Consider the following 12,758-nt stretch of genomic DNA (forward strand, 5'->3'; position numbering starts at 1 on the left):
ATACTGGAATACATTCTGGACAGAGGTATCTTGTTGGGGCTGGAGCTACAGACCTCCAGTGAGTTCCACCTGCAAGTGAGAGCCATAAAAGCTGTAGTACAAGGTAATGTTTAAATGGTCCCCTGTGCAGTTGCACTCCCTAGCTCGAGTCATGGCCCTTAAGCAGTACCACCTCCCTGGCGGACACAAAGAAATCACTGAGGCCGCAGAAGAGCTACACCCAGTGGGGATTCTGAGGCCAGCCAATAGCCCCTTCAATAGTCCTGTCTGGCCAATGCACAAGGCAGATGGCTCCTGGAGAATGACAGTAAGACTATTGAGAATTGAATAAGGTGAGCCTCACCTTGTTTACACCTGTACCCACCATCACACAGATGATGGGGCAAATGGGGGAGGTATTGGGCACTTACTGCTTTGTGCTTGACTTGGCTAATGCTTTCTTTAGCATCCCTGTACACTCAGGAAGCCAGGACCAGTTTGCCTTCAGTTGGGAGGTGAGACAGTAGACTTTCACTGTGCTCCCACAAGGGTACCTGCATAGCCCCACTATATGCCATGGCGTGACTGCCACTGACCTCAAGCAGTAGATTCCCCCGGCTGAAGTGGCTTATTCCACTATGTTGATGATGTCATGCTGACTTCTGACTCATTTGCTTCTTTGCAGACTGCAGCTGGCGAGGTAGTCATGCACCTCCTGTCACCAGGTTGGGCAGTGAACGAGGGAAAAACACAGGGACCCGGTTTGTTGGTCAAGTACTTGGGTGTTATCTGGTCGGGTAAGACTCAAGTGATGACCGAAGCAGTGATAAAGTCCAAGCCTACCCATGCCCAGAAACTGTGAAGCAACTACAGGCATTTGTCGGGCTCCTGGGGCATTGGTGCTCCTTCATACCCCATGTAGCCCACACCCTATGGCCCCTATATAGGTTAGTCAAAAAAGAAGTCAGACTGAAGGAGAGAGAAACAAAAAGATTAGATGTGAAAGTGATACGGGGGCCTAGAGAGGAAGAGAATGAGTGAGACAGAGAACGTAAAAAAGAAGCAGTGTGGGACTGAGAGACAAAAGAGGAGGCCTTCCAAGAGGCAAAGGTCGCTGTAAAACAAATACAGGCTTTAGGAGTGTTAATACAAGGTCAGCCATGCAAATTAGACCGTAGCCTGCTACCCTGAGGGGTAGAGGGGTACGAGTAAGGCCTGTGGCCAAGGCAAAGTAATAAGAACGTGCCACTGGGATTTTGGTCCCAGTTGTGGTGAGGAACAAAAGAGAGGTACATTATGTTAGAGAAAGCCATGAGTAGTATATAATGCCCTACTGCAAGTAGAACAAGTTCTTATAAAGGGCCAAGTTCCCCTTTACTGGGAGTGTTGGAATGGGACTAATACCTCTTGTCCCCTCTGAGTGATGGGTTGGACCCCCGACAACACTGTGCTAGAACCCTGCTAGTTGTTGCCAATAGTTAGTTAGGGAAACAAAAGCAAAGCCTATGGGCACGGGCATACCCATTGCCCAAAGAGTGGCTTTAGACGTGGCTTACACGGGTGGCCATAACTGCCCTACAGCTGGGTGGGGCACTGCACATGGGGGCGGCCGTACATAAAAAAAAAATTTTTTTTTTTTTTTTTTTACATACCTGCTAATATTTACACCACCCTCCCCAGTGTTCAACAAATATGGAAGGTCGTCCTTCAGAGTAGGATGGCCCTTGACATCCTGACCACCACCCACGATAAAAACTGAATGCTGCATGTATAGCCCTGATGCCTCCAAAAATGTGTCTTTGGCTCTGCAGGACTTACAGCAACAAATCACTGTTATCAAACATGACGCCACTGACCTTGTCTCCAGCTGGCTGCAATCCCTCCCATCCACCTGGCAGACAGGCTTCTAGGTGATATTGGGACTCTTATTATTATGTCTTTTCCTGTGTTGTTGGTTATACTGAGTATATGGTCTGGGTTTGCAATGCTTCTCTGCATACCAAGTCCGAGGGCTATCACAGAACAGGGGGCGGTAAGATTATAAGGACGTTAGGAGGCTATACAGGGTGGACCATAGGGTAACACTATTCAGCTATATGCATCCCCTCCCTAATGGAATCAGCTTTGCTCTTTCCCGAAGCATGCTAGAGATGAACTCAGGATAGACTCGGGCTAGGGTACAACGTCGGGTGTGGCGTGACTGGGCCAGTGGCTAAGGCAGAGGAATGCCTTAGTAACAAGAAGGGAAACATCTGGGCCTGGATGTGAAGTCCCTGGGAACACTGACTGCCCAAGGACGTTGGAGAAAACAATGAGCCTTGGTCCCAGCTGGAATGGTATATGAGTTTGTGTCCCTTGCTAGGTGGTTGTGGAAAATACTCCAGCCAGCCGCCACTGGAGAGCAGCTGCTTGCCTGTGTCAGTAAGTTTCCCTGAACTCATGAATCTAGAAAGGGCTATATGTCGGTCCTTCAGATTATCTTCCAGAACACACAGTGAGGGTCTTTCCTTACTGGGACTGTCCCCCGACAGATGGCTAGGGCCAAAAAGGAGACTAGAGAAGTGAATTTCACCAGAGACCTTAATATTCCATCTGAGCCAAGAAATCTTAGACATGTGTGCCCTACCTCTACCTTCTTCATTCTCAGGTGCTAAAGAGAAGTGTCATAGAGTAACTATTCATACTCTGATTAATGTAAAACTGAGAAATTTATTGAAAGAAAAGAGAGAGCTCCAGCTCAGAATAGACTGAACTCTTCGCAATGGAATCCAGTAATCGAACATTGCAACTCAGTAGTGACCTTTTATAGGCATGGCTATGAAACGCTTTACTTGATTGGTGTTTACAAACTTAGATCATTGGAAGACATTATATGATTGGTAATTACAGGCTTAGATCATCGAAAGACATTACTCCATAGGTAGTAGGTCATTTTAAGGCAGGATTTCCTGTGGCAGGGCCTGTAAGACAGGGCGTCCTGTGGCCAGCTCTGTAAGGTGATTGGCTTAAAAGGGTACATGTCTCTTTCTTAGGTTGGTTACAGTGTGGCAATTACGCGGATATGTGACAGGGAGGAGTCGCAGGGTAGTTACATCATCATTACCAGACATTTTTCTCTTTGAAACAGTATGAGGATGGCTGCTGCTAAGGTGAAAACGGAACAAGCAAACAAGAAATCACACCCAGTCCTCAAACTGGCCATTTCAGATCCTATCAGGTACCTCAATTTTTTTTTCTTTAATTCCCTTATACAGAAGAATTATAAAAAAAAGGGCCAAAATAAAAACAGAAGGAGAGCGGAGCGCTCCACTCTGCCCCCGTGCCCCCCACAAAAAATGGATAAAATTGAAGAATGAGCCCATAGGAGACCACCCAGAAATTATGTAAGAAAGGAAGACTACCTAGCCCCAGGGATATTTCAGAATAGAACAGGAAATGGATTCCCTATATTTCATTATAGACCAGGGAATACCTACTATGATGATTCTATAAGATCTGAGGCATCTTTGCCACTGCCCCATGTTGCTTTGTTTTTCATCCTGTTTCCACATTGAGGTTAATAATAAAACCCTTAAGTCATGGGTAGAGGAAGGGGACTGGCGAGCCAGATTCTGCTCTGCGACTGTCTATGGATTAGCATGGGGGACGGTTGAGGGCCAAATCTCAAAATGGTATCTGTGAAAAGAAGACAATAGAAAGCTAGCTCCCTTGACAACGTGGAAAGAGAAAATGTCATTCTTAGAGGGCTGACCTTGAAGAAGACAAAGAAGCAGTCCTAGAAACTTAATTCGCAGCACTCCCCTTACAGGGCTACTAAAAAATTTTCCTGTCCGTTCAGAGACAAACCCTTGAGAAATGAATGCAGCCCCAAGCTGATGACTGAGTAGCTACAGTCAACCTTTTCCTTCTACAACACATTGACAGCTGATGTTCATATGCCTGGTAAGCTCCCCTGATTGCCCCCAAGGCCTGTCCCCATTGCCTGCATGATTTCTGGATAGCCACTCTTTTCACTGCTGCACATCAGGATACGAGTGAGTCAGGGTGACATTCCATGAATATTGATTTCCCCAAAGTTATTATCGACAACAAAAGAGGCAATTCATGTTCCAACCTTTATTCTTTAACTATTAAGTTGAGAAGGACTTGCTCACAAAGGCTTGCACATGGACATTCATAGTAGCGTTATTTACAATACACAAAAAGTGAAAGCAACCCACGCGTCTATCAACTTGTGAATGGATTAAAAAACGCAGAATAGTACTCAGCGAAAAAACAGAACAAAGCACTGGTAACATGCTATAGCCTGGATGAAGCTCAAAAACATGATACCGAATAAAAGAAGCTTGAGCAAAAGAACATAGAGCGTATGATTCCATTCATATGAAATGTCCAAAAAGGGCAAATATAGAAAGACAGAAAGTAGGTAAGTGGTTGGCTGGGTCTGGGGTGGCGATGACTGTAAATGGGCAGATGGTTTCTTGCAGCATAATGGAAGTGTTCTAAAATTAAAATGTGCAGGTGGTTGTACAACTCTGTAAATATGCTGAAATCCATTGAAATATACATCAAAAATAGGTGAATTTTATGGTATGTAAACTGTGTATCAATAATTTTTTTAATTACTTTAAAAAAAAAGAAAAAGGATGACTTGTGATATTCCTCATAACTCATTGAGGATGCGCTTATTTACATATGTCTCCCAACAGCTCCCACTCCCAGAGCTGTTCTCTGGCATCTTCTGTGACACTCAGTTAACCCATAACCCATTGTGGTCGGGAGGATTCCGACTCATAGCTACCCTTTTGGACAGAGTAGAACTGCCTCATAGGGCTTCTGAGGACCATCTGGTGGATTCAAACTGCCAACCTTTTGGTTAGCAGCCAAGCTCTTGACCACTGGGCCACCAGGGCTCTGACACTCAGGGACTTAAAAAATATGCTCTGTGTCCTCCTTTGTTGATAGACTGTGGTGCTCTCCATAGTTGCACATTATTAACATTTTTGTAAATCAACCCCATTACATGAGTCCAAACAACCCCTCCTAAAAGCAGAGAAACCAGGAGTTGTTGCGCACAGCTTAGTCTCAAGGACAAAATACAGAGAACAAAATGTAAAATGTATTGTCATAGCTTACCTATTAGGCATCCTTGGGGTATTTTTCTCCCTGTGGCGGGGGGCTGGGGGGAAGGTAATGGCTATGCTTTCTGACTGTTAGAGACTCTTTATTTTGTACGTGTGAAATGAAACTATAAAGGTGATTGTTCCTATTGACGCTTGATGGAAAAAAAAAAGTAATGCTGTATTGCAAATGACCTGAGGCAAACTCATCTTGTAGAAAACTCAAAATTCCTATTACCATTGCCAGATTTGAGAGAAAAGTGATAAACAGATAATAACTTCTGGAGCTTTGCAGTGAAATGCTTTGAAACAAAGTTTAACATTTTTAGATTTTCTTTAGACCATGTCTCTGATGACAAAAATTTGTAAAACTCTAAAACATGCAAGCTAAAGGAAGTAACGTACCATATAGCCAGTCCCCTCAGCTGAGGGAACTAAGGCAGTCATGATAAATGACTTGGCCAAATCTCACAGAATTTGGAGGCAATTCACAAGTTGGAGGCAATTGAGGACTTAGAGGTCAAGTCTTCTGAGTCACAATTATTTGCTCTTTCCATTATATCTACACTTCATAGAGTGGACGGGAGAAGATTATACAGTAAACTAATAAGAATAGGAGAGGGGCTTCCCCTCTGAGAATAGCTCAGATTCAGTTATGGAGAATAAGAGCAGATGTGGAAAACTGGTAGTCTGTTGGCTAAATCCAGGCTGCAGTTAAGTTTGCTTGACCTACATGGTCAACATTAGAAATTCAGAGATTTTTAGATACACGTTCAGATTTCCATCATCTTTTGAGAAAATTGGAAGTTTTCGCAACACTGAAGCAGCATTCTTCTATGGCAGTAGTCACTGTAGGTGAGTGTGGTTATCTTCTTTAGAAGGTTATTTCTGTCCCCAGTGTACACGTTAGAAAGATTTTTTTTAGAAAACTAGCGCCTGATCTGCTCTCTCATATAAATAACCCAAACCATCGTAAACATTATTAAGTTTGTGACAGTAAATTAGTGGATTTGGGAATACTGACTCTTTGATTGCATGTAAAACCAAAAAAACTAAACCCAGCGCTGTCAAGTTGATTCCGACTCATAGCGACCCTATAGGACAGAGTAGAGCTGCCCCATAGAGTTTCCAAGGAGTGCCTGGCGGATTCAAACTGCCGACCCTTTGGTTAGCAGCCGTAGCACTTAACCACTATGCCACCAGGGTTTCCAGATTGCGTGTAGCAAGGTGAAATTTCTGGGCCAGGCGTGTGGAGCTTACAGGTCGGCCCAGTTCTAACCTCTCTGGATGGATGTGATGTATGCAGAGGACCACTCTCAGGAATATATGCGAGTCTGGTGATATCCAGGGACTGACTTAGGAATTGATGAGCCTTTTCAAAGACATGGTACTGGATATGAAGAGTCAGGTTTGCTCTTAACGTTTGTGGGGCCCAGGGTAAGGGTACATATAGAGGCCCATGTACCATATGCCTACATTTTTTAAAGTTTCAACTTAAGGTAACAGACTATTAACCAAAATAAGGTTCTATTTTCCATTGACAGGCATACCTGCATTAAAAGGCCAGGTTTAAATTTAAAATTCTCAGACTCCTTGGAGTTCCATACCAGAACAAAGTTGAATGGGAGAGCTGGCTACAGGACTTTACCCACAGGCTACCTCCAGTCCCCTCCTGTCATGTCTCTATCCTCTACCACAAGGAGATTCGTTCACATATATGTGGATGTCCCAGCCATCATGCTCAAGCGAAATCCAGACCCTCATCCCTTAAACAGCATTCTCTGGTCATTCCTTGGGTCTAAGGAAGCTCACACTGGTGGCCCAGTCCTTCCTTAGGAGGAACAATCTAGTGAAGAATCTAGTGCAGGCCCTGGGAGCAGACTCTGGAGAATTTGGGCATAACATCTCTGATACATAGGCCAAAGTCTAGAAATCAGGGTGTAGACACTGGGTGGGCACATTCCCTTGGCCCCAAGAACCAGATCCAGGGCCAGTCAAGACAGGGATTAGCAAATTACAGTCCACGGGCCAAATCTGTCCCATAGCCTGTTTTTGTATGACCTTTGAGCTAAGAATGATTTTTACATTTTTATAAAAGTAGTTAAAATGTATATATGCATGTGCATGTGTGTGTATATATACACACACACACATATATATGTGTATATCATTGCTGATGTCAGATGGATCATGGCCGAAAGCAGAGAAAACTAGAAAGATGTTTGCCTGTGTTTTATTGACTATGCAAAGGCGTTCAACTGTGTGGATAATCACAAATTATGATAACATTGCAAAGAATGGGAATTTCAGAACACTTAATTGTGCTCCTAAAAGACCTGTACTTAGACCAAGAGGCAGTTGTTCATACAGAACAAGGGGATACTGTGTGGTTTAAAGTCAAGAAAGGTGTGCATCAGGGTTGTATCTTTCACCATACTTATTCAACCTGTATACTAAACAAATAATCTGAGAAGCTGGACTATATGAAGAAGAATGGGGCATCAGGACTGGAGGAAGACTCATTAACAACCTTCCATATGTAGATGATACATCCTTGCTTGCTGAAAGCAAAGAGGACTTGAAGCACTTACTGATGAAGATCAAAGACCACAGCCTTCAGTATGGATTACATCTTAACATAGAGAAAACAAAAATCCTCACAACTGAACCAATAAGCAACATCATGATAAATGGAGCAAATATGGAAGTTGTCAAGGATTTCATTATACTTGGTCTACAGTCAATGCTCATGGAAGCAGTAGTCAAGAAATCAAGCGACACATTGCATGGGGTAAATCTGCTGCAAAAGACCTCTATAAAGTGTTAAAAAGCAAAGATACCCTTTTAAGGACTCAGGTGGGCCTGACTCAATCCATGGTGTTTTCAGTCGCCTCATACGTATATGAAAGCTGTACAATGAATAAGGGAGACTGAAGAAGAATTGACGCCTTTGAATTATGGTATTGGCGAAGAATATTGAATATACCATAGACTGCCAGAAGAATGAGCAAATCTGTCTTGGAAGAAGTATAGCTAAGAATGTTCCTTAGAAGCAAGAATAGCAAGACTTCTCACATGCTTTGGACATGTTATCAGGAGGGACCAGTCTCTGGGAAAGGACATCATGCTTGGTAAAGTAGAGGGTCAGTGAAAAAGAGGAAGACCCTGAACGAGATGGATTGCCACAGTGTCTGCAACAATGGGCTAAAGCATAGCAACGATTGTGAGGATGGCGCAGGACCAGGCAGTGTTTTGTTCTGTTGTACATAGGGTTGCCATGAGCCAGAACGGACTCAACGGCACCTAACAACACCAAGCGTGTATATATATATAACCACTGCCATCACGTCGATTCCAACTCATAGCCACCCTCTAAGACAGAGTAACTGCCCCATAGGGTTTTCAGGGCTGTAAATCTTTACAGAAGCAGACTGCCACATCTTTCGTCCACGGAGCAGCTGGTGAGTTAAAAGCGATAACCTCTCAGCAGCAGAGTGCTTTATCTACTGTACCACCAGGGCTCATATATGTACATCTGACTTTTTTTGGTTCTAGTCATTCAAGAGGTGTAAAGTGGTATCTCATTGTGGTTTTGATTTGCATTCCCCTGACGACTAATGATACTGAGCATCTTTTCATGTGCTTATTGGTCATTTGCACATCTTTTTTGGAGAAATGCTTATTCAAGTCCCTTGCTTTGTGGTAGTTTTAGAAGAATCTAAGATTTCCTAGAATAGTACTACTGCCCTTAGACCTGAGTAAGGGGGAATGTTACTCTAGTCCTTGGATTAGGTTTAACAAATTTTTTCTATTAAGGATCAGGTAGTAAATACTGTATTTTGGGGTTTGTGGGCTACTTATGTATGGCGCCCTGGTGGTGCAGTGGTTGCTAACCAAAGGGTCAGCAGTTCAAATCCATCAGCCACTCCTCGGAAACCCTATGGGGAAGTTCTGCTCTGTCCTATAGGGTTACTATGGGTGGGAATCGGCTCAATGGCAACATGTTTTATACAAATGTACATGTATATATACACATACAAATTTCCAAACCAAACCAGTTATATATATATATGTATGTATTATATGTGTGCATATATAATAAAAAAAAATAAAAAATAAAAATAAAAAATATACATCCACATATATCTATCTATAGCCCAGGGTTCCCTCTTACTCAGGGAAGGGTAGTACTACCCCAGGAAATCTTAGATTCTTCTAAATCTATCACAAAGCAAAGGACTCGAACAGGTATTTTTCCGGAAAAGATGTACATATGGCCAATAAGCACATGAAAAGGTGCTTCAATATCATTAGTTATCAGGGGAATGAAAATAAAAACCACAGTGAGATACCACTTTACGTCCCTTTGGGTGACTAGAATCAAAAAAGGATGGTGAGGACGTGGAGAAATAGTAACACTCATAAGCTACTGGTTAAAATATAAAATGGCCCATCCACTTTGACCATTGACAGTTTGGCAATTTCTCAAAAACTAAACATAGAATTACCACATGGCACAGCAAGTCCACTCCTAGGCATATACCCAAGAGAACTGAAAACATGTGTCCACACAAAAACTTGTACTTGAATGTTTATAGAAGCATTATTCATAATAGCCAAAAGGTGGAAACAACCCAGGTCTCCATCAATGGACAAATGGCTAAACAAAATGTAGCATATCCATGCAAGGTAATCCTATTCAGCCATAAAAAGGAATAACGTATGACCCATGCCACAACGTAGATGAGCCTTGAAAGTGCCGTGCTAAGTGAACGAAGCCAGACACGAAAGATGACTTATTATATGATTCCATTCATACGAAATCTCCAGAACAGGGAAATCTGTGTAGTCAGAAAGTAGATTAATGATGGCAAGAGGTTTGTTTGTTTGTTTGGTTTGGTTTAAGGCTGGAGGGAAGGGGTTTGGGGTGGCCAGTGGGCTGATAGCCAAAGTGTATGGGGTTTCTTTTTGGGGCGATTAAAATGTTCTAAAACTGGCTGTGGTGATGGTTGCACATAGCTGTGAAATACTAAAGATCATTGAATTATATCCTTTAGATGTGTGGATTGTATGGTATGTGAGCCATATCTCAATAAAACTTTTTTTTTTTAAACGACTCTTTTTTTCCCCTGGATCTTACTCAGCAAAGAGATTCAAGAGCTTAGCTAAAGCTCAGAAAGTTAGGAGTTCAGTAGCCTAGAGACCTCAAGTGATTAAATTCCACCTTTGCTTCTTCTCTGTGTCTTCCTAAGGATAGAGACAGATGGCGTGTTTGGTGAAAGAAGATCTTGTGGAGATGAATATCTCTGACAGTGGCTTCGAGAGTTTTATATGGGGCCAGTGGCCTTGGGTGGAATCAAATACACCCAAAGAGAAGCTAGCAGAGAGATGCCACATCCTGAAGCTTTGACGTCTTACCTCACAGCCTGACTGGGGTACTATGATCTCCTATCGCCTGACACCACCTAAGGAGCAGCACCTTCCTCGAGGAAAATAGGCTTCCTTCTCACAGAAAGAAAGAGAGGCATCATTTCAAATCCCCAAACTGAGCCAAGAACAAAGGAATCTCCAAGAAAGTCACCCATGACCTTTGAGGCTTATTTGACTTCTTTATTCGGGGCAATACGGACGGCTTTTAGTTTTTGATAAGCAAAAGCCCCACCGTGACCGAATAAATCTAAAGTGTAAGAGGTTGATTTTTATGGGCATTATTCAATAAGAAATAGCTTTATCTACTTTGAATTATATTTTTTTTGTGTGTATATTCTATTTTTATGAGCTGTAGAGGATCATTTCTTATATTGGGTGTTCCCCATGGTTTCTTCACTCTGTAAATATTTATTAAGGGCACTCAGTAGTATTTTATTGTGCTTTAGGTGAAAGTTGACACGGTAAACGAGGTTCTCATTCAAAAATTTAAAGTTGTTTTGGGACATTGGTTGCAATCCCCACAATGTGTCAGCACTCTCCCTCTTTCTACCCCATGTTCCCCGTTTCCATTTGTCCAGTTCTCCAGTCCCTTCCTGCCTTCTCATTGTTTTTCAGCAGGTATTGCCCATTTGATCTCCTATACTTGATCGATCTAAGGAGCATGTTCCTCACCTGTGTTATTTTTTGTTTTATAGGCCTGTCTAATCTTAGGTGAGGGAGCCCTGGTGGTGCAGTGGTTAAAGCCATCAACTGCTAACCAACAGGTCAGTGGTTCAAAACCACCAGCTGCTTTGTGGCCACAGAGATTTACAGCCTTGGAAACCCTGTGGCATTGCTATGAGTTGAAATCGACTCAATGGCAGTCTTTGGTTTGGCTCTTTGGTAATCTTCGGTGAAAGGTGAACTTCAGGACTGGCTTTAGTTTTGAGTTAGAAGAGTGACTTGTCTGGGGATCCTAGTCTTAGGGGTTCCTCCAGTCTCTGTCAGACCAGAAAGTCTGGTCGTTTTTGTGAATTTGAATTTCTTTCTACATTTTTCTCCCCCTCTGTTGTGATCCCAGTCAGAGCTGTCAGTGGTGGTAGCCAGCTACCATCTAGTTCTGGGCTCGGGCTGGTAGAGGCTGGAGTTCATGTGATCCATTAGTTCTTTGGACTAATATTTTCCTCGTGTCTTTGGTTTTCTTCATTCTCGTTTGTTCCCGATACATTGAGACCAATAGTATGACCAATAAAATATGACCTATGCTACATCACAGATGTATCTTTGATGGGTGCTGGCAAGCTTCTAAGACCCCAGATGCTACTCACCAAAGTAGGATGTAGAACGTTTTCTTTATGAACTGCGTTATGCCAGTTGACTTAGATGTCCCCTGAGACCATGGTCCCTAGCCCTCAACCCCAGTAACTGGGTCCCTCAAGGTGACCAAGTTGCCATGGACTACCAGAAGAATGAACAAATCTGTCTTGGAGGAAGTACAGCTAGAATGCTTCTTAGAAGCAAGGATGGTGGGACTTCATCTCATGTACTTTGGATATGTTATCAGGAGAGACCAGACCCTGGAGAAGGACATCATGCTTGGTGAAGTAGAGGGTCAGCAAAAAAGAGAAAGACCTCAACAAGGTGGATTGACACAGTGGCTGCAACAACGGGCTCAAGCATAATGACAATCATGAGGATGGCGTAGGACTGGGCAGTGTTTCGTTGTGTCGTACATAAAAACCTGTTGCCGTCAAGTCGATTCCAACTCATAGTGACCCATCGGGTATAAAATTCCAAAATCAGGGAACAGAGAGTGTAATAAATGTACATGTACCCGTTACCCAGATGGGATAAGATTTTGTCGTAATTGTTTCACGACTTTTTAAAACATAAAGTAAATTAAATATTTTTAGAGTTCAATTATCTTTTTACCCACCTCTCCCCATAGTCCCATTTAATCTGATAATCTGATTAATTATATTAACCTAGTAATCTGATGATACCCTGGTGGCATAGTGTTTAAGTGCTATGGCTGCTAACCAAGAGGTCGGCAGTTCAAACCCACCAGGTGCTCCTTGGAAACTATGGGGCAGTTCTTCTCTGTCCTATAGGGTTGCTATGAGTCAGAATCGACTCGACGGCAGTGGGTTTTTTGGAGTAATCTGATAAATTACATTAATAGATTTTTAATAGTGAGTCATTTCTCCTTTCTTAGAATAATAAAATTATATTAAAAAAAAGATAGATAGA

The 12,758-nt window shown here is 42.7% G+C and overlaps 1 long non-coding RNA gene across 1 annotated transcript; it reads left to right on the forward strand.

The window, feature by feature from the left end:
* The first annotated feature begins 1,734 nt into the window (after positions 1 to 1,734).
* Positions 1,735 to 12,458, forward strand: LOC126070496 (uncharacterized). The gene is made up of 5 exons (XR_007516210.1): positions 1,735 to 1,889; positions 2,342 to 2,400; positions 3,107 to 3,196; positions 3,818 to 3,921; positions 10,352 to 12,458. It is a non-coding gene; the product is annotated as an uncharacterized LOC126070496 (long non-coding RNA).
* The last annotated feature ends 300 nt before the right edge of the window (positions 12,459 to 12,758 follow it).

Source organism: Elephas maximus, chromosome 1 (genome assembly GCF_024166365.1).
Source record: "Elephas maximus indicus isolate mEleMax1 chromosome 1, mEleMax1 primary haplotype, whole genome shotgun sequence".
NCBI lineage: Eukaryota > Metazoa > Chordata > Mammalia > Proboscidea > Elephantidae > Elephas > Elephas maximus.